This window comes from Oryctolagus cuniculus, chromosome 6, assembly GCF_051225735.1.
Source record: "Oryctolagus cuniculus isolate XC-2025 breed Fujian yellow rabbit chromosome 6, ASM5122573v1, whole genome shotgun sequence".
In the NCBI taxonomy this organism is placed as follows: domain Eukaryota; kingdom Metazoa; phylum Chordata; class Mammalia; order Lagomorpha; family Leporidae; genus Oryctolagus; species Oryctolagus cuniculus.
The window spans coordinates 49,186,225-49,206,286 of NC_142872.1; the positions used below are offsets into that span (position 1 = coordinate 49,186,225).

Genomic DNA, 20,062 nt, shown 5'->3' on the forward strand with positions numbered 1-20,062 from the left:
TAATTTTTAAGATTCTAGAAAGATATTGAATAAGAGTATCTCAAAAATGTGTGGAAAAATTCAATTAAAATGTAAGTTTGTTCTGGTCCCCAAATTTCTGCAAATCACGCATATGAAGAAGGTTATTCAAATTATAGAAAAAACTACCCATGAATTTCAATTGTTTTTGCACCTAAACAAACCTATCTTCAGTCTCATTTTTCTATAAATCTTTTGCCATATGCATATAAGCATGCTTCCTCCACCACTTAATACTGAGGATTCTAGCATGGGCTGGCTCAGAGGTGCTATGTAGAGTGCACACCATACTTCCCAGTGTTCCCGGCATCCCTGAAGAGTAGGACATAGAATTCTGAAGGTGTGTTCTCCTGGTTCTTAGCAAAATTGGTATTTTAAGGGCAGTACTGTGGGTGATAGAGGATGACTACTGAGACCTCTTTCCCAGTGGGTCAAGAAGGTATTCTAGCCCATGTCTCAGTGTCCCAATGTCCCTCATGCCTATTCTGCAGATTATGACACAATTTCCAATTTGACTGAGAAATTTATTTCTGGTAAACAGGGCAATGAGAACCTCTTTACTGTGTCTTTTGTTAGCTAACCAGATAAGGAACTCTTTTTTCATCTTCCACGGATGTACCTGGAAGGGGAATTTGGAACTTTTCTCTCCTGACCCACATTGGGGCTCAAGCTTTCTGCTTTTTGCAGCCTTATTGTGACTGCTAACCCTCAGTAAAAGTCAGTGGGACTGGATGAACCCAGGTGCCCTTCCACTTCTAAAATCCCAGGAGCTAAGATTTAGTGGACAGAGCAAGACAGCAGGGGGAGTCCCTTCTGTCTTTATTTCTTCTGCTCCCTCCAAATGTTGCTGGGTTATGGAGACTGAGCTGGCCTCAGAGGCATTTGCTGTGGACCAAAGCCTCATTCACCGGTAAGCTGTTGGGGAAGGCAGGCACACACAACTGGTGTTTGAGTTTGTGAGCTGGCTCTGAGCTCATTATCTCAGGCCATGCATTATCTCCTTCCTCACCACCTACATGGCCCAAATCTCCTACCCTAATTTGGTTGCACATTTCTTTTATTTCCCTCTTGCTAAAGGCTCCAAAACACAGAGTGCTTTCAAAAAAAAAAAAAAAAAAAAAGCTGCAGACATTTAAGACACCTGAATATTCTGTCCTCTTTATGTATTCTTATTCCTTGTGCACTTTTTATGGGGTTGGATGCCTCGCTCTGACAGTAATGAGTTATTCAGGGCATGCAGTGTTACCAGGCCTGGGTGTAATGTAAATGGAATTATTTGCAGTGGAAATACCCAGTCCAATCTCCCAGCAAATTGCAATTCTTAAAACTAGATCCCTTTGAAAGCCGTTTAAATAAATGTATACCTTGTTTCAGAGATTTGCAGCAATTCTAGAGAAATATTGGGTTCTTTTAAGGTGAAAATAGATTGGTACTTCTCTAAGTGTCATAAAATTTAATTAGCAATCATTTATCAGACCTTATTAATTGCCAGATTTTAGCCTATCAAACAGTAAACATTGAATCGGTAAGATACTTCTCAAAAAATGCAAACAATTAGCAATTCAATATAAATGTATGTATATGAGTGTATTTCTGTATTTATGGAAGACAATTAAATGGGCTCTTTTATTATGTGGCTAGGTAAACAAATAGCTGTTCAACTCAGCTTAGTGCCCACTCCTTGAAGGCTTCCAATCTTATGAGATTAGCAAGGGAGTGGGAGTGGGAGATTCCTTCTGAGCTCCCAGTTAACTGTAAAACAGATCAGGTATCCCACCCTTCCGATGGCTGCCTATTTTTGTTTTATCACGGGCAATCTTTTATCCTGTGTGGCTTGCTAATCAAGTCTTTGGATGGGTTTTGTCTCCACCTTCTAACTGAACATAAATCTGTCAAGTTTTTCTCCAAAATTGTGCTTAAAAAAATGCCACTATCACCAGCCCCTTGGGGTTTTGCTCCTCTTGGAACAGCCCCTCCATGCTACTGTGGCTCAAGGACTTTATTAACTCTTGCTTTTAAATAAAATTAAAATCTCAGTTCAGAACAGATGTCAAAGAGGTTATGAAACACCACCCTGTTCTCAAGAAGTTTGAGTGAACCTAACCAAGGAGCGATACCCTTATGAATGTGAACTAAGTAGAAAATAATGCAAGGCGATATGCAACATCATATGCCCAAGCACCAATTATGCAGCTGTTCAGGCAAAGAACTTAGCAACACAGGCTGGAGGAGGCAGACTTTCTGAATTTTAATCATGGGCCATGAAGCTAGCCTCTTTTAATTGGATCATGAGAAAAATTTATTTCAGGGTTCAAACATAACAAAGAACTGGCCTCCCTGAGGACCAGGGCAGCATCCTTGGTCCTGGGCAAGATTCCTCACAGGTGTTTCACAAAGCCTGGGGAAGGGTTTCATCAAAGCTTGTGCAGAATTCCACATGAGCTGGAGATAGGTTCAGGGCCCTTAAAGATGGGGTTGTGTCAAGGTCACGATGAAGTAAACAGGCATATAGGTTAAAATCAATTAGTTTTGTGAGCTGGAAGACCACGCCTTTGCCATGCCCCTGTGTGACCTCATGCCCGACCTGGCCACACCTGGTACCCACCAGCCAATCAGATTAATTAACCACTCCCCTTTGGAAGTGGGTTAAAAAGCCTGGGACAAGGTGTGTCCCACCCATCTCTTCTTCCTTGGCCTCTTTCCAGGAGGGGGCTTGCTGTAGCCCTGCCCCTCCAGGGTACATGGCCTTCAGGCCACCCATCCTAGGCTTCCTGGCTTTGATACTCTTCCATGTGGCTGCTTCCTGGCCTTGATGCTCTTCCATGTGGCTGCTTCCTGGTGCTGGGTATGAACCAGATTTACCTCTCTTAATAAAGCTCTCACTCTCCTATGCATTTTTCTCACGCAATAAAAGCTTAAAATGTACCATGCTGCCTTGTTTATCTGTGCTGGTATTTAGAATTCTTTTCTAAATATTAGGCAAGAACCCACTCGGGCTTATTAATATTGGGGATTTATTAATAAGCTCATAGTGATATCATATGGCACCCCAGATGGCGCTTCTGGGGAACTTTAAAGGGCCACGTTTTTGTATAGATTTTAGGGGGTCTTCTCCGATTTCAATGGTGCCTGCAATGGTTTAAGTGCACCGAATCCAGAATTGGGAGTCCTGGGCTCTCCTGCCAGCCCCACGAGTAACTCCCTCCTTGACCAAGTCACAAATTTTTCCTCAAATCCTATTAAATGACACCTTCAGAAACTTAAAAAAAAAATGCTCAAGTAGCATTTGAAGCTGCAGAGGTTGCTTCAAGGTTATACCACAGGCAGAGAGTCGTCTTCCTGGATATCCAGGCAAAGGGCAAGCCTCAGACGGGGAAGCACTTACTTCTCCCACACTGTCGCCCAAGGCCACTCCTGGCATTTCCTAGGACCATGGCTAACTTGGAGATGAACCCAGTGCTTACTCTCGGCCATCTGGAGAGAGGGGAGTGCTCAATTCCCAGAACTGCCGTCCCCTGCACAGCAACAGGGGGTAGCATGGAGGCAGCTCACCCATGCTGCGTTCGGAACTTGATACAAACTCTCGTGTTATAACATATCCCGATAGTCCAGAGAAGAAGACCGAGTCTTAGAAGTACTCACAACCTTGCCCGGAGTCCTACAGCTAGAGTGGAAGAGCAGGAACCGAGCCCCAGTGGATGTGACCATTTGGGGTGCAGGTACAGAAAGGAACACCATGCTGCCAAGCTGGAACCCCAGGCTCTTGCCACTGCTTTGCTGCTATCTCACTGAAGACTTCTTTGATTCTTAAGGTGCTCACTGAAGACACTGAGCCAAGTGTTCACCGAATTGAATGCAAAACATGTTTTCTTATGCAGTTCTCCCAGGAAAAGGTCCACAGCTCTCAGATTTACACAGGGATCCACGATGCCCCAGATACTAAGCAGCATTAACAACTCAGCAATTCAATTCTAACTGCCAATGCTTGTGAACCCTACTGCAGTCAGCATTCTTTCAAGCATTTCACACTTTTGAATCTTAGGTTTCACGATGACTCTATGAAGCAGGTTCTCCCTTACTTCCCTTTCAGAGATGAATAAACCGAAGCATCGAGAGGTTACGGTTTCCTAGGGACACACTAAGTGGTGGCAGCCAGATTCAATCCCAGGCCATCTGGCTCCAGTGCCCTCATTTTTAAGCATTACCATCTTGTTACTTTATGACACACAGAAGAGGACAGCATCCCAATAGCAGACTGAACCCAGGCTCCCAGTTCAAGGGGCTGGTCCAGTAACTCCCAAACTTTTCCAATGCTACACTGGGCCCTATTTCTCATTACCTACACAGTTATGTGTACTTTATAGCATATAAGCGCCTAAGACAGATGAAATCTTCTCCAGGAAGACCCAACAGGCGTGTTTGTGGCCGGTGTGTGTCCATGTGCAATTGTGTATGTGTGTGTGTGTGTGTGTGCATACATACAAGTGTGAGATGTGGAGGTCAGTGTGTGCATTCAGAGTTGCAGGGGCCTGCCTTTTGCTCACCATAGTGCCTTTTCATCTCTTCCAAACCTTGTAGCTCCAGACAACTTAAGATGAAATCCACTCACTCATTTTCCCCTTTTGTCTTACGGGGTTGCTCACTAGGACATCCTTAGATCCTCACATCAAGTCACACTGCTCATCAGCTTTCAGTGGCGTAGCCAAGACGGAGGGAGCCAAGAGCACCTTTAAACCTGCTGTTCTCTAGGATCCAGGGGGGTTCTTCTGCCAGAAGGCACACATCAGGGGATGTCAGACCTACTTACAAGCCACAGCTCAGCTAGCCTCTCTGTCACCCGCCTTCCCCCTGGGTTTGCAGTCATGGTCCTTTGCTGCCTTGGCAGTTGGCAGCCAGACCTGGTTGAACTCAGTGTTCCAAAGGACAAGCTCTCAGGGAGCTTCGGATGGACTGAAGCAGGGAACGGATCTCTGTGAGGCAGGGTGGGGACCAGCAGCCCCAAGGCTTCCAAGCAAGCCCCTGCGGGCTGCAGGACTGGGCAGCGTTTCTATGTGCAGGCAGCCAAAGAGCCCTCATGGGACCAAAGGGAGGAAGGGAAGCCAAACATTCTTACTCTGCCTGCTCTCTTCGCCCACGTAGGGCCTACGAAAGCTCCAAGTGATGAAATATTCATTCCAGTGGCCATCAGCAGTCTATCAGGTACTACACCAGGTGTGGGGGAAAACTGAGTGAAATCCAGTCCTACTGAAGCTTCAGCTACGAAGGGGGAGGCAAACCTCAGCACCCAAGTAATGATTAGAAATGGAATAAGCCATCAGGAGGGGCCAGAAGAGCAGCACCAAGAGGTGCCCGACTGCAACAGGGCTGGGGCAGGGCCAAGTTTCCACGTGGTAGGGACATAATCAACACAAAGAATGAAGGTAAGTAAAACCACCAGGAGGAGAGGCGAGAAGGTCATCTAGATGGAAAGCAAGAACACCAGCCCCGAGGCTAGGCAAACACTTCCTGACCTTTACCACGTAATATCATTGACCCATTCATATACATTCTCAGACACACACACACACCTGTTTACTCACTGCCTCCTACAACACACTTTACATTCTCTTATTTCTTTTTTTGGAGGTTCTGCAGAGGAGACACAAACATGGAACACAGTTAAGTGAAATATGTCGTTAGGTATGGAACTTCAGAGAGCCACAGCAGCCCAGAAGGTCAGTCAGTCAAGGGAAATTTCCTGGAGGACACCCGACAGTGAGATTTCTTAGGCAAGGGAGTCAAGGGTAAGATGCCCACCTCCAGGCACAACTTCAACACTCTGCAAAAGGCAACCTGCACAAGCAACTACCAATATTTGAGTCACTAGGAGACCCAGAGCCAAACAGGCAGTGGCAAAGTAGGCAGAAGAGCCTTGGATGACACCCTTGCATGCACATTTGTTATCCCCATAAATACTTGTTGAGTATCTTCTGTGTACGAGGCCCTAAGGCTATGGCACAGCAAGAAATCGGACTTGGGCCATGGCCTTGGAGCCATGTGCAACTCACACCATTAGATACTCATTCAAGCAAGAAACGCAACCCAATCATGAGGCAAATGGGGGTTGAGAGCTGACTGGAAGGAACAGTTGGTAGTGACACTTTGTACGCACTATTAAGGTTTTATGACTACCTTTCAATTTACATGATGTGGGTCAAGTTCAACATCTTTTCATGTGTTTGGTTATAGACTGCATCTATTTTCCTGCTGAACTAGTGTCATTTTGCTTTTCATTTGTTGAACCTTTTATTTGGTGGAAAATTAAACCTCTCACCATAAAATTAGAATATCTCAAATAACAGTAGAGTTTACAAAGATTTTTGGTCTTCACTCTCAAGGCAGTGAGAAACTCTTAGTGTTTCAAGCAGGGGTTTAACCATGTTCGGCCTTGCATTTTGAAAAGATGATTCCCCTTTCCCTACTGACACCAGTCATACTCCTGGAAAGGAATCAGGAATTCACTCTGCAGCATCATCTGCCCAAGCACAAATCCCAGTAGCTTCCACTAAGCTCTCTACACTTACAGCCAGCCCGGGCTAACAGCACCAGCTCCCTGACCGCCTCGGCTAACTGCAATGTCTAGGCAACAATTGTATTAGTATCAGAGCTGGGAATGAGCTGATGGAAAGCTGTTCATCCATGTAATGAGGTTTCAGTTACATTTGAGAAATGTGTCAGATAATTTGCTAAGAGAGAACAGGGCTCTGTTTGTCAAGAGATGGGGGAGGTGGAACTGCAGTAACTGCAGTTCTTGGGCTTCAAGTGCAATGTGAGAAATGTCATCAGTGCATGAGATGCCCAAGGCACAGTGAGCAAATGTGAAGGGACAGTGACCGGGCGAGGAGCTCAGGACTCCGTGTGGGAGGGAAGGAGAGTGGAGACAGACATTCTAAACAGTGATCCAGCCTCGGCTACACCGCGCATGTACCACGACATCCCCACAGGGTAGGTGTTAACCCCATTTGATGTGGGGCTCAGAGAGACCTGCAAATCCCCATCTTGTTAATTTCTTAGTCCGATTTTCATCATTACCTTGACTTTAAGCTCTGTCACTGCATACAAGAGGCTGTTTATATGTTTCGGTGTGTCACTGTGCTATCCATTGCATGTAGTACAGAAACATGCTCAAGGCTAGTAGACAAGAACATCATCTCCACATGCATTCCCGTGTAATCCTCATGGTATCTGAGACAGTCCTTCTGGTCTGTGCACTCTGGAGTATGGGGTAGTCAGTGCTTTTTAAGAGGCATATGAGGAGCTAGCACTGTGGAATAGCAGATAAAGTCGCCGCCTGCAGTGCCGGCAGCTCATAGAGACATCGGTTCCAGTCTCAGCTGCTCCACTTCCAATCTGGCTCTCTGCTATGGCCTGGGAAAGCAGTGGAGGATGGCCCAAATTCTTGGGCCCCTGCACCCCTGTGGGAGACCTGGAAGAAGCTCCTGGCTTTGGACAGGCACAGCTCTGGCCGTTACAGCCACCTGGGGAGTGAACCAGCAGATGGAGGACCTCTGTTTGCCTCTTTCTGCAACTCTTCCTTTCAAATCAATAAATGTTAAAAAAGACACATATGTAAAGCCTATCAAATAAATTTGACTCATACACTAACAAAAATGGTCCTAACCCCACTCCTTCAGTGTCCTCAGTTACGGCAAGTCAGGCTTTGCAAGCTCTGCCCCACGTCATCACCAGGGGAGCTCAAGTAGATGCTCAGGCTCAAGCCCCACCCTGGAGGTGCTTATTCAGTACAGTCCCTCGCAGGGCTCCTCACATTTTAATGTCATGTGAACCACTTGGAGACCCTGGGTGAAATGCAGATTCTGATTGTACAGATTTGGATGGGGCATGATATTAACATTTAATAACTGCACATCCTTGAAGGGTATGAGGCAACATTTCTACACATATACATGGCTTAAACCCACCATACCATCCACTCTCCATTTCCTTGTCTGTGTGGGTGGAACCTACCAGCTCCTCTCCTAGTTCTTCACATAGAATATGAATATTTGAATGTCATCATCAGTCATCGCACAGTGGTGCAAAGCACCAGAACCCATTCTGTTCACCCTACTGTTGTGGTATCATTGTCTCTCTATTCTCTTGCCTCTGGTAATGACAATTTTAAATTCAGACCCAACATAATTTTTTGAAAATTTCCACATGACAGTGAACATACCGTATTTGTCTTGCTGTGTCTGACTTATTTCACTTAACATAATGATTCTCAGTTCCGCTCATTTTTTTTCTGCAAATGTCAGGATTTAAGGCAGAAAGATGCTTCGTTGTGTTTTTAAGCTAGATGTTCTTCATTCATCCAAGCTCCCAATGCTGGTCAGGGACCTTTACTAGGATTTTTTAGTGCCTAGAGTGTAGCCAAAGCTGAAACTAGCACTTCAAGAAGACAGTCTCAATGGTGCTAATCTTTCCCCCTTTCTTTTCAAGGGTTTGATGTTATCAGTCAATTAGAGGGAATTCAATATCCATGACCTTAATTCCATTCTTCCACGAACTGCAGGTACCCTCCTACCATCACCCTTCCAGAGGTCTCCTTGCATTGGCATTTGTAGATATGGATGTTCTTTCAACGAACTACTAACAGCAGCATTCCATCTGACACTTGGCTTTCTTTAGTTACCCATCTATCTAGTTTTGATGTTATAAAGCTTGTTTCATAACTGTGCATACAAGGCTGCCTCATTCTTTTATTGTGGTACAATATACTTAAAAAGTTAAAATGGTAGATCTTGTTAAGTCTGCGACCCAGAGGCATTAGACATACACATTGCCACCATCACCATCATGCATCTCCAGAACTTGTTCGTCTTCCCCTGCTCAAACTCTGCGCCTACTAACTGGCACTCGTTCATATTTAACTCTCCTTTTCTGAAGAGCAACAGCCTGTCTCAGGGCCAGAGCTTCTGGGACATGGTATCTGGCTACCATTTACTTACTGCTGTGTTCAGCTGTGTTTCATTTCTCAGTTACTCTGTGATAGTGATAATAGTAATTTGCCCTGTCTTGTAGTTCCTTTAAAGGAAACTGGTCTCCATCAAACAAATGCTGTCAGGTAAGTGTTAGCGAGGTCACACCTGGCTGTGCCAAGAGATCCATGTTTCCCATCAAGGACTCAGACCTAGGACATTCCCTCCATCCCTTCTGAGTGCCTGACAGATCCCTAACTGCTCAGCTAGTCAGCACAAACAACATTTTCTTTGGACCTCCTGACTTACACGCACAGATGGTGCTTTGATGTAGCTGGAATGTTCCTCCAACTACACAGCGGTCCTTTTTTCACCCTCAAAGGAATGGCCACCAAGAACAAAGTCCAGGCATCTTATGGGACTTTATGTCTTCTACTGAAGGCAGGGGAATGCAGCCCCAGGCCCTGTACCACTGTGGTACTCAGTACGAAGTAAGTCTTCCAGGGAGAGTGGTTGGGTACCTGGCCTGAGGCAAGCCAGAGAAGACTCACCGTTTTTCCACGCAGCGAGTTTCCTAACAGACCTTGATGGAAGACAAGAGCCAAAGATGGGGACCCTGCAGACCTGGCATCTGGGTCTGGGCTCATCACCAACCTACAGATAGCCAATACCTCTGCCAGATCCAGCTCTGTGCATGTGCAAAATGCTGAGGTGAAGATACTGCAGATTACAAATAGTAGATTATCGAAGTATTTAGGTCTGTGCCTAGCACATTGTCAGAGCTCAATAAATGAAATCTTAAAGTCCCAGACTCTTCACTGAAAAGGAAGGGAAGAGGCAGCTATCTGCAAAATGTTGGGGGGACTAGAGTCCCTCAGGTCATCGCTGTGCAGGCGTGCTTCCAACTGTGACTGCCCTGGCCAAGTGGGCAGAACACTCTACAGAGATGTTGATAGGAAAAAAACTGTTTCCAGAATCAAGAAGTGAAATGTCCCAATACTTAACCCTTTGCCTTATTTTTTTCATATGTGTTTGATTTGCATAAAAGTCTAGAAAATAAATTCATAGTAAGTAGAAAATTGTCTTAGAAACTGGCACACCAATTCAGGGAGTAGATGTTTGAAAATACTGAGATAAAGAGACCCAGAAGATGGAGAAGACCCTTGTCCTGACGAGGACACATCTTGTTGAGTCCTTTCCAAGTCCCCGATTCAGTGACTCATTCAACTCACCCTCACATGATCCGATTTTCTGAGAGCCATGAAAATCCAACCATGTCTGGTTATCCAAGTAGAGTAAGAGGGCAGAATTGGCTTTTTTTTTTTTAGAGGAAAGTACACATATTTCAATAATTAGCAAAGAATCAGCACTTATTGATCAATGTCTTTCTACAATGGGGACAGTGATGAGAAGGGCTAATGGGGAGTAGCCAGGCATCAGCAAACAGCCGCTCTGGTCATTGATTGGAAGGCTGGCAAATGAGGAGTTTTAAAGGGCTCAGATAAAATTTCCTAAGCATGAGCATCTAAAGTAGCATGGTTAGGTGAGGAAGACACATGCATCATCTTGTGCCAAGAAAGTCAACTTCACATCAAATTGCCGCTTGCTGCGTTACATTGGTCTGGGAAATGAATTGACACCAAAAGCCCTGGGTTCAAATCCCAGCTCTACCACTCAATAAGTGTTTAACCTTATTAACCTGAGTTTTCTAATTTGTAAAATGATATCAGCATTTTTTCTTTTAGAGGAAGGCTTTATTGACTTGTGACATGTGACGTAGACAGCAGGCAGGTAAGGCTCACCGAAAGAAACCACCTCTGATTGCAGTGTTTATCTCACTAGGTTGAAGGCAGAATTAAGCAAAATAGTATGCATAGAGGGGTGAATACAGTCAGCACCTAGGACACTAGAAGTGATTATCAGTAAATGTGCCCAAGCTCAACAAGATGAATGTAGTCTTATTTACTGTGAAAAATAAGTTATTTGTCCACGCATGGTCACATAGGCATTCAAGAGGACAATATCTGCACTTTAAGTAGATTTTTCTGACTTCTCTGGACTAAAAATACCCCAGGGACAGCATTTTCATGATAAATAGCCACAATGCAGATTACCATTTTGTTTGCTTTCGTCAATGAGAGAGTTCTTAGGCTAATCTTTAGCTGAGATGCCAGTGACTTCGGTAACTGCACAGCATTAATGGAATGCTTTCTCATCTGTGATCAAACCCAGCTTGCTATTAAACCTGAGTGAAAAATACAAGGATGAAAAGAAAAATCTGAAAAAACAGGGTTGCTATTCAAACGTGTGCTAGTGAGGTGGATGGTATCTTAGACAAAAACCTCCCCCTCATGTTTACCTCCTACGAAAAGCCAGGTTGAGTAGTTAAGGCACACAAGCAAGTTAGCATAAAGATGTGAGATAAAGGCAAAATAAACAGGCTCTTCCAGTGAGGCTGGGGCTGGGAAAGACTGAGGAAAACAGGCAAGGCAGGTTTAGCCACATCCCCTAGGGAGTGGTGGCCCTGCAGGACAGGTCTTTCCAAGGCTAATCTGTAATATGTTATCAAACCACCTCCATGAGGGTCAGGCTACAGGAGTTTGTAGCAGTTGAACAGAGGTAGAGAGTATGCATTTAATTACCTAGGCTCAGGGTTAGACCCTGGTGTTCCCATTTTTGTCTTAACAACCCTGGCCAAGTTTGTAAACTCCTTGAATTTCAGCTTTCTCTCCCCTAAAATATGGGGAATATTAAAACCTACTTTAGAGTCTTTTAGGAATGTATGACTCTAAGATTTACACATAGGGAGGAGTAAAAGGAAGCTATTATTAATTAGCATTAGGGCTTGGGAATGATCTTAGAGCATGTATGCTCAGTGCCAACAGGGACGGACGCCCGCTTTCCCGTGGGCATGGTGCACTTATTGTATGCTGGGACCCTGGCACGAGCAAGGAGCTCAGAGTGACTCCAATATCCAATGGGCAAACAAGGATTAAGATCATAAGGAATGTTAACCGACTTTTGGACAATTTCTTTTAAATTAACATTGGCGCCAACCCCAGAGGCAGAGTGGACAGTGAGAGAGAGAGACAGAGAGAAAGGTCTTCCTTCACCGTTGGTTCACCCTCCAACGGCCGCCGCGGCCGGCGCACCGCGCTGATCCAAAGCCAGGAGCCAGGTGCTTCTCCTGGTCTCCCATGCGGGTGCAGGGCCCAAGCACTTGGGCCATCCTCCACTGCACTCCCTGGCCACAGCAGAGAGCTGGCCTGGAAGAGGGGCAACTGGGACAGAATCCGGTGCCCCGACCGGGACTAGAACCCAGTGTGCCGGCGCCGCAAGGCGGAGGATTAGCCTGTTGAGCCGTGGTGCTGGCCCCCCAGAGGTTTTTAAATAAACTGACTTATGCTGGCATAGGGCAATGTTAACAGAGCTGCAACAAACTCCTGAAATAGGTCCAGAGCTCCTTCTTGGAGAAGAATGGCTCCATTGATTGCTTTTAATAAGCAATCTTATCACCCCAAGGCTACTGCAGATGGATGCCCATGGAGCTAATCCTCAACACAGCATAGTGTTCTGCTATGTTCGGTGAAATCCTGCAGACCCAACTTTGATAAGACACTTCACTCCTCGGCCTGAAAATGACAAGAGGCCAGTAAGTGCTTGCAGGTCTATGCATGGAAAGAAAATGGCTTGAGTCTTATAGTGTAGAATCTTGTCACACTGAATTCTCAGAGGAATCTGTTTCTTCAGGAGTTTGAGACTTGACAGCGGAGAGCGAAGGCTCTGTATTAAAGCATTTGGCGATCCAACTCCTGATTCTAGCTATGAGACCTAACTTTGCATCAGTTTTATACTTCTAAGATGAAGTTAAAAGAGGGCTGGTATTGTGTGAAGCTGCTGCTGCACTCCCTACCCCGCTCCCTGCTAATGGTCTGGAAAAAACACAAGATGGCCCATGAGCTTGGGCCTCTGCCACCAATGTGGGAAATGTGGATGAACCTCCTGGCTTTGGCCTGGCTCAGCCCTGGCCATTTTGAGGACTTTGGGAGTGAACCAGTAGATGGAAAAAAAAACTCGTTCAAATAAATGCATATTTTTAAAAAGTTGAAGTGATAGGAACTAACAGAAGGGCTGATGCAAAATATCACCAGCAAACACTTGCTAATTCGTTACCTCCCAGCACTGTTGAAGCTTTTGCAAGTCTTTATGTAACCCTGTTTTGATGTAGTTTGAGACTGGTCCCCAAGTGTTCATGTAGTGAAAACTTGTTCCTTAGTGCCACCCTTTGGGAGGTGGGGCCTTTAAGGAACGGGGGATTCTGGGAGGCCCTGAGGTCTACTTGATGCATGCCCTCTGAGGGCTCAAAGGACCCCACCCTCCCCCTGGCTTCCTGTTCTGTAGTATGTGCTCTCCTCCCACGTACACGCCAGCATCATGGTCCATCATGTAGCTATGTAGCCAATGGGCACCTTTTCCAAAAGCCTTATCTATGCTGTTGGGACTTCTTATCTACAAAACTTTGAACTCAATAAATTCTTTTATTAACTTATATATCCGCAGGCGTTTATTTAAAGCAATGGAAAGATCAAACTAATAACATCCTCAGAACAACTTGAGGAAGTAGATTCATTTCTAACCTTACTACAAGATGAAAAAACTAACATGGAATGGTAGAAAAAAAACCTGTTCAGTCACATAACTACCAGTGACTTTCCCCATCCCTGGAAATCAGGAACTCAACACTTTCAGTGCCAGCATGAAGGAGTCCATCATCACATTGTTATCTAGGATAGCGTATCTTAATTGCCAATTCTTCAAGGTTGACAGAATTTACAACAGTTGGGTTTGAGTTTCTAATGCAACATATGCATTACTTCAACAAGTTTGTAGATGAATGCGATTAAAAGTTAATACACTTTTTCCATCAACTTTGATGATGTCTTCATACAATGTACAATTTCGATCAGGTACATTTTAAAAAAAAAAAAAACAAGGCTTATTTCAAAGGCAGAGTGACAGACAGATCCTTCCTTCCTTGGTTCACTCCCTGAATGGTTGCAACATCAGAGGTTATGCAAGGCAGAAACCACCAAGAGCTTCATCTGCATCTTCAACATGGTTGACAGGGCCCAAGCACTTGGGGAATCTTCTGCTGCTTTCTCTGGTGCCTTAGCTGGGAAGTGGACCAGAAGTTCATCAACTGGGACTTGAATTGGCACCCACAGGGAATGCTGGTATCACATGTGGTGGCTTAACCTTCTGTGCCACAAAGCCAGCCCCACCATTTTGCTTTCTTCGTTAAACTGTCATTCTGTTTAAAGTCCACAAAAACACTGTTGGAAAAGAGGAGTCCCTTTAGAACATTTTCTACGTCATGGTAAACCTGATCAGAGAAAAGGGATGAAATAAAATAGCTCCATTTCTGAGAACTTTCACAGGCATCATCTCATTGGATGTTATCCTTTGACGAGGATGGGCCTGCTAATGTCACCCTGTGTAAAAAGCATTTCCAAGTGGTATTGCTTAGGAGGTGTGTGTGTGGCTGATCAGAACACATGCTCTTGAATAAGCATGCATTCCTACCTGGGTCCTAGCATTTACTGCCTCTAAATATTGAGCCTCATAAATCTCATTCTTTCTGAAACAGATAGTAGGCATCAAACACTAGAACTTAGTAATTTCTCAATAAAACTTCACTGCCAAGGTTACTATAATCCCCTTCATGGTGCAAGGAGTTGGAAAAGGATTACTAGGAAGCATTGCCAGGATTCAAGCCCAGATCCAATTCTCTTCTCAGTTCCATCTTGCTCTACCACCCTAGAAAAATCATCCAGAATCTGGCTTGGCTCCTGATTAAGTTTGTAATTTGTATTCTTTCACAAAAGTCATTTTCTGATATCTGCAGATCACAACTGGCACACAGGAACAGAATAAGTAAGAAGTACCTAAAAAAGAATCCCAGAACCAACCTGAGGATTAGATATAGCATCAGATGTCTCTTAAATCAAATAGGGCCAAGGCCAGGGCTAATGCCAGGCAGGCTCAACATCCCTTACAGTGAGGAGCACACAAGCGCAGGTAGGGACCCATAAAAGCCAGCAGCGTGTGAAATACTACAAGAAGCGGCGAGGTTGCCAAGAAGGAAGCATCCTCAGGCTGGATTTTAATGCTGCTCTCTGTAAAGCAAATAGGCTGGGTGTTAATTACAGCGTGTAAGTCGATTCTTGAGGTAGCTGCCTGCAAAGGGAAGCCTGCAGAGAAATTGTTCCCTCGGATAGATTTCTTTTGGAATTGTGGGTTTTCTACAAGTGAAATTATCCAAAAACACACACCTCCCTGCGTTTTCTCTACCTCCCCTTGCTTTCAGGGTTGTGTGTTTGTGAGCAAGAAAGATTGTTAGTTTCTGCATCCCTGTAACTCTAAATACCCTGCAACAGACTCACATTACACGTGCATCTCTTCAGATCATCACTGGCTACAGAGGCCTGTATTATCAATCCAGTCTACAAAGAAGAAACACAGGAAGTAGAGGCACTATGAGACTTGCTCACAACTGCACAACATAGCAGAGCTCGATTCCCCAATACACTCATCCTAACAAATGAAACCAGTGACAGCTGGAGAGCAAGGTGGGCAGAACCTGGTTGAATGTAAATGACTTGATAGAGCAGCAGTGCCAGGGTGAACTCTCAGCTTTCTGAAATTCTATTTGCACAAGCACCCCAGGAGCTAAGATCAATGCCACATTTTGTGTCTCGAAGGGCAAGCTGCAGTGAGTCACAGGAAGTGTTGCTTATCAAGACTTGGTCAGCAGAGCCAGTCTCGCCACTCCTTGCCATGTATTAGGGACCCGAGTCCATTCGATATCATTCAGCTTTTTCCCTTGTTACCCCAAGATTGAAGTCAGTTTCCCTTACAGCACTTGGCAAGCCAAGTGGTTTTCATTTTGACTATTAGGTCAAAATCTGGGGATGCCATGCAGGCGTTAGATCATAGGAAAGCAAACTTGTGGCCATGATATCTCCAGGTCTCTATTATTCACTCAAATATAATTTCTGAGCCTCTGCTAATACTAGCAACTGCCAGGCTACATCCTGACAGGCAACAGAGAACTCCTTGTCCTCATGGAACTTATGAGCGAGTTGGGTGATAATTAAGAAGATACAATTTCACATTGTGATACTCATTCCGCACATGGTGAGCACAGAGCAGGAGAGTAATTCGATGGTGTGGTCTAGGAAGCCCCTTTTGGAAGGGGCAATATTTGAGCTGCATCCTGATACAGAGGGAATCAATTATGGGGACATTCAAGGGAAAATTGTTCAAGGCAGAGAGGACCGAGTGCACAGGGTCCAAGGAGGCAAAGGATAGAAGCGCCCAGTGTTCATGGCTCAATGTGAGCTAGGGCACCAAGTACTAGGGGAGGCCAGGGAGTGGGCCAAGTGGGCAGACACGTGGCATATGCTGAACGATGCGTTGGAGGTAGAGTTTAATTCTAAGTGGATCCAGAATGCCAACTCGGTGTCTGGCTCCCCCTTTTTCAAACACCTTTCCTTCCCTCTTCCTCTGCCAGTTTTACAGCTCCACCAATTTGATCTATTCCTCAACATTATAGTCTCTGAACCCTTTTTAACAATTCATTTTTATCTTACTTGAAAGGCAGAAAGAAAACTAAAGATAGAGATAGCAGATTCTAGCTGTCGATTGCCTCCCAAGTTTCCTGCAGTAACTGGGGCTGTGCAAGGCTGAAGCCAGGAGTCCCCATGTGGGTGGAAGAGACCCAAGGACTTATGTCATCACCTGCTGCTTCCCTGTGTGCACACTAGGAAGAAGCCAGAATTTAAAGAGGAGCTGGGACTCAAACCTAGAAACTGATATGCAGCCATCCGAAGCAGCATCTTAATCTCTCTTCCAAACACTCACCCCAGGCTCTGAGTTTAACAGCTGTATTTACTTTACATGCAGAATTAGAGAGGAGACAAAGGATCCAAGAGAAATGGAAGCAGGAGCGAGCACTGTCATCCTCTGGTTCACTCCCCAAATAGCCACAATGGTTGGAGCTGATGCCAAGAGTTCAGAACTGCATTCGGGTCTCCCACAGGTAGCAGGGATCCAAGCCCTTGGACCACCATTCGCTAACCCCCGGGTGTATTAGTAGGAAGCTGGATTGGAAATGGAACAACCGCGACCCCAACTGGCGTTCTGATGTGGGATGCTGGTGTCTCAGGCAGCATTTAACCTGCCGTGTCTCAACGCTGGCCTCTGTATCTGAATTCGTAATGCCACAGCCCACATGCATTGTGTATTGCTCGCAGCAGGCTCCTAACATTCTCCATTTCCATAAGAACATGCCACTGAGGTCTGAGGAATGGAGACCAGCTTTAAATTAGTTTGTGGATTGGGCAGCAAGAGATGGAGGCTGTGAGCTCTGTTCTGGCTACCAAAAGCCTCTTGGCAAATCTCAGGTGTTCTTCCCCAGATCTGTACACTGTGAAGCGGGCAGACCCCCAGATACGTATCGCCTTATCATCCTAAGTCCACAGCACGGGCTCGGCATAAGCTAATTTTGGATTTACTCAGTTGCCCTGGCTGAGTCTCATCATCATCAGTAATTATAGATAAAACACCTGCCTCGCAGGTTTGGGGCAACATGTAAAGGGCTTAAACTCACGCTTTGCAATCAGAAGCCTTTAATAAGCTCTCGCCATTCCTATTTTAAGTAGCACCACCATAAACAAAACAAACCATCTCTTTCCCCAAATCTTGCCTCCTTGTTTTTGTAAACTTGCGGAAAGATCCAAAATCACATAAGCAATGACAAAGCCTATATGTTAAACTCTGCAAGCAGGTATCTCATTTCCAAGCATTAAGTAGCTAAGGCAGAGGCTGTGCAAGGGACATGTCTGCTCATAAAACCTGGACCACACAAAGCAATCACCATCAGCAGCTGAGACAACTCTCATGCCCCAATCTACCACCCACTGAACCTCCTGGCTTGGGCAAAGAGTTTCTCTAAAGGCCTAAGGAATGAGGGTCCCTGGGAGCCAGGAACCACTGGTGGCTGGTGGAGGACACAGCCAAATACCTTCAGGAGTCACCTTGGAGGCTGTTTTTGAAGTCGCATCACTGCCCCAGGCCAGCAAGTGGTCCTGGAGATAGTTGAGGAGCAAAGACCATCCCACTGTCTTTTGGTGTAACAGGCACTTACCTCCTGTTTCCTTGCTGCTGTCTCTACAGCTAGGACAGGTGGAGTTGGCACTTGCTGGGTGGTCTAATTCTGGTGAGGCACTAAAGACGGCTGGGCTGTCACTGCCCCAAGTTACCCCCCTCACAGGGGAATGCCAGCCAGAGAGCTTCCCCTCTTAGCTCTGGCTGAAGCAGGCAGACCCAACCTCTCAAAAAGCCCAGCCTTCAATTTCATGCACCTGAACACAGCTCACACACCCTGATTTCCTCCTCTCGTGGCCTGCTGCGGCAACCTGCCTGGCCCCACCCTCCTCATCCACTCTGGGCTCTCATCCAACCCTGCATCTCCACCTTCCTTCTCCTCCCCCTCCTGCCTCTGGGCTCCTGGCGGGACTGGCCTAACCAGCTCAGGTGCCCCAGAGAGGCTTCTTGTGTGCTGCTGGTAGCCGGTAGCTAATTGGCCCCAGTTAGCACCAGTCTGGCCCTGGCTCCTACAATTCACTGGGCTAATCAGAACTTGGGACTTTGGCCTGGTCGTATGGAAATGGATACTGTCTATCTTATGGCACTTGATATATTAACCGTAGGAACATGATGGCCAGGTATCAGGTATCAGGAGATGAGTGTTTCCACCTAGCTGCCGTCACCAGGGGAAACCCAGGTCGAGGAGACTCTGACTCCAGCACCAGACCTGACCTTACTGCACTCTTAGGGACCCCGACTCTTGTCACAACATGCAGCAGCTACCTTTATTTTCAGCATAGAGAATCTGAGCAACAGGTTGAAATTCACTCAATAGGTCCAAAGGAGATTGGAATTTTCTTCTAGGTAATATAGGGAAAATCTGCAAGAAAAGTTTCACAATGGCTACAACGTTTGTTATTAAAAAGTAATTAGTGTGGTGGACATTTGGTGTTGCAGTAAAGGCAATGTCATCCCACATCAGAGTGCCTGGGTTGAGGTCATGGCTCTGTTCCTGATTCCAACGTCCCATTAGTGCATACTCTGGGGAGCAGGAGATGAGGTCTCAAGTAGTTGGGTTCCTACCACTCACAAGGGAGACCTGGACTGAGTTCCTGGCTCCCGGCTTTAGCCTATCTAGTCCAAGCCATTGCAGGCATTTCGGGGAGTGGCACAGCAAATGGAGTCTCTCCTCTCTTGTGTCTCTCTCCCTCTCTCAAATAAATACAACAAATATTTAAAAAGCAATTAGTCCAATGAACAACTTCTCCACGGAGTCTACAGGAGGTCTTAAAGGAATTAAATTATCCTTGACAAAGAACAATCATTCTTGAAGTCCCACAGATAAAAATTTTAATTTTATTTTCATCCCCGACAAGTTAGTATTATGTCCTTTCAGATCAGAGATTGCCAGATTTTAGGATTCATAGGAATTCTTTGAGATATTAAAAATACATATTTCTGTGTAAAATGTTTAAGTTCTAGGAGGCTCAGGAATCTATAGTATAAAAACTCCCCCAGGTGATTCTGATGTGGGTGGGCTTACACCTGTTCTTGCAGAACTACTGCCTGAGAATAGATCTAAATTATTCCCAGCCTGACATTTTTTGGTATACTTAACATTCAGCTGTTTCCCATTGTTGCCAACTCACTTTTCTACACCTGCCCTCAGGAATTCTCTGGCTGAATCCACTATCATTCTCCTCCCTTTAACTCTAAAAGAGGTTTGTCAGAGAAGAGAGATTCTAGCTACAGAGGCCCCGGAGTGATGTCACTGAACTGTTCTTACTGAGCTCTGGTCTTCCCCTTCTGGAACCGCCTGAGACCCAGCCACTTCTGGGTGATCTACAGGCTCCTCAGGGTTATCTGTTCCAATTCTAATTGCCCCCATGCTGGCCCATTGCCAATGTTTTACTACTTCTGGAGAAGAACTCAAG

The 20,062-nt window shown here is 45.5% G+C and overlaps 1 protein-coding gene across 9 annotated transcripts in view; it reads right to left on the reverse strand.

Moving 5' to 3' along the window:
• Nucleotides 1–18,640, reverse strand: part of ATP10B (ATPase phospholipid transporting 10B (putative)) — a 356,253-nt gene extending 337,613 nt beyond the window's left edge. For 3 of the 9 annotated variants that reach the window (XM_089335041.1, XM_089335034.1, XM_089335039.1), the window contains exon 1: nt 18,187–18,622. The gene's annotated coding sequence lies outside the window, so the exon portion shown is untranslated. Of the gene's footprint in view, nt 1–18,186 lie in introns of all 9 variants that reach the window. The other 6 variants (XM_089335037.1, XM_089335035.1, XM_089335038.1 and 3 more) reach the window with 6 other exon arrangements.
• Between the last annotated feature and the right edge of the window lie 1,422 nt (nt 18,641–20,062).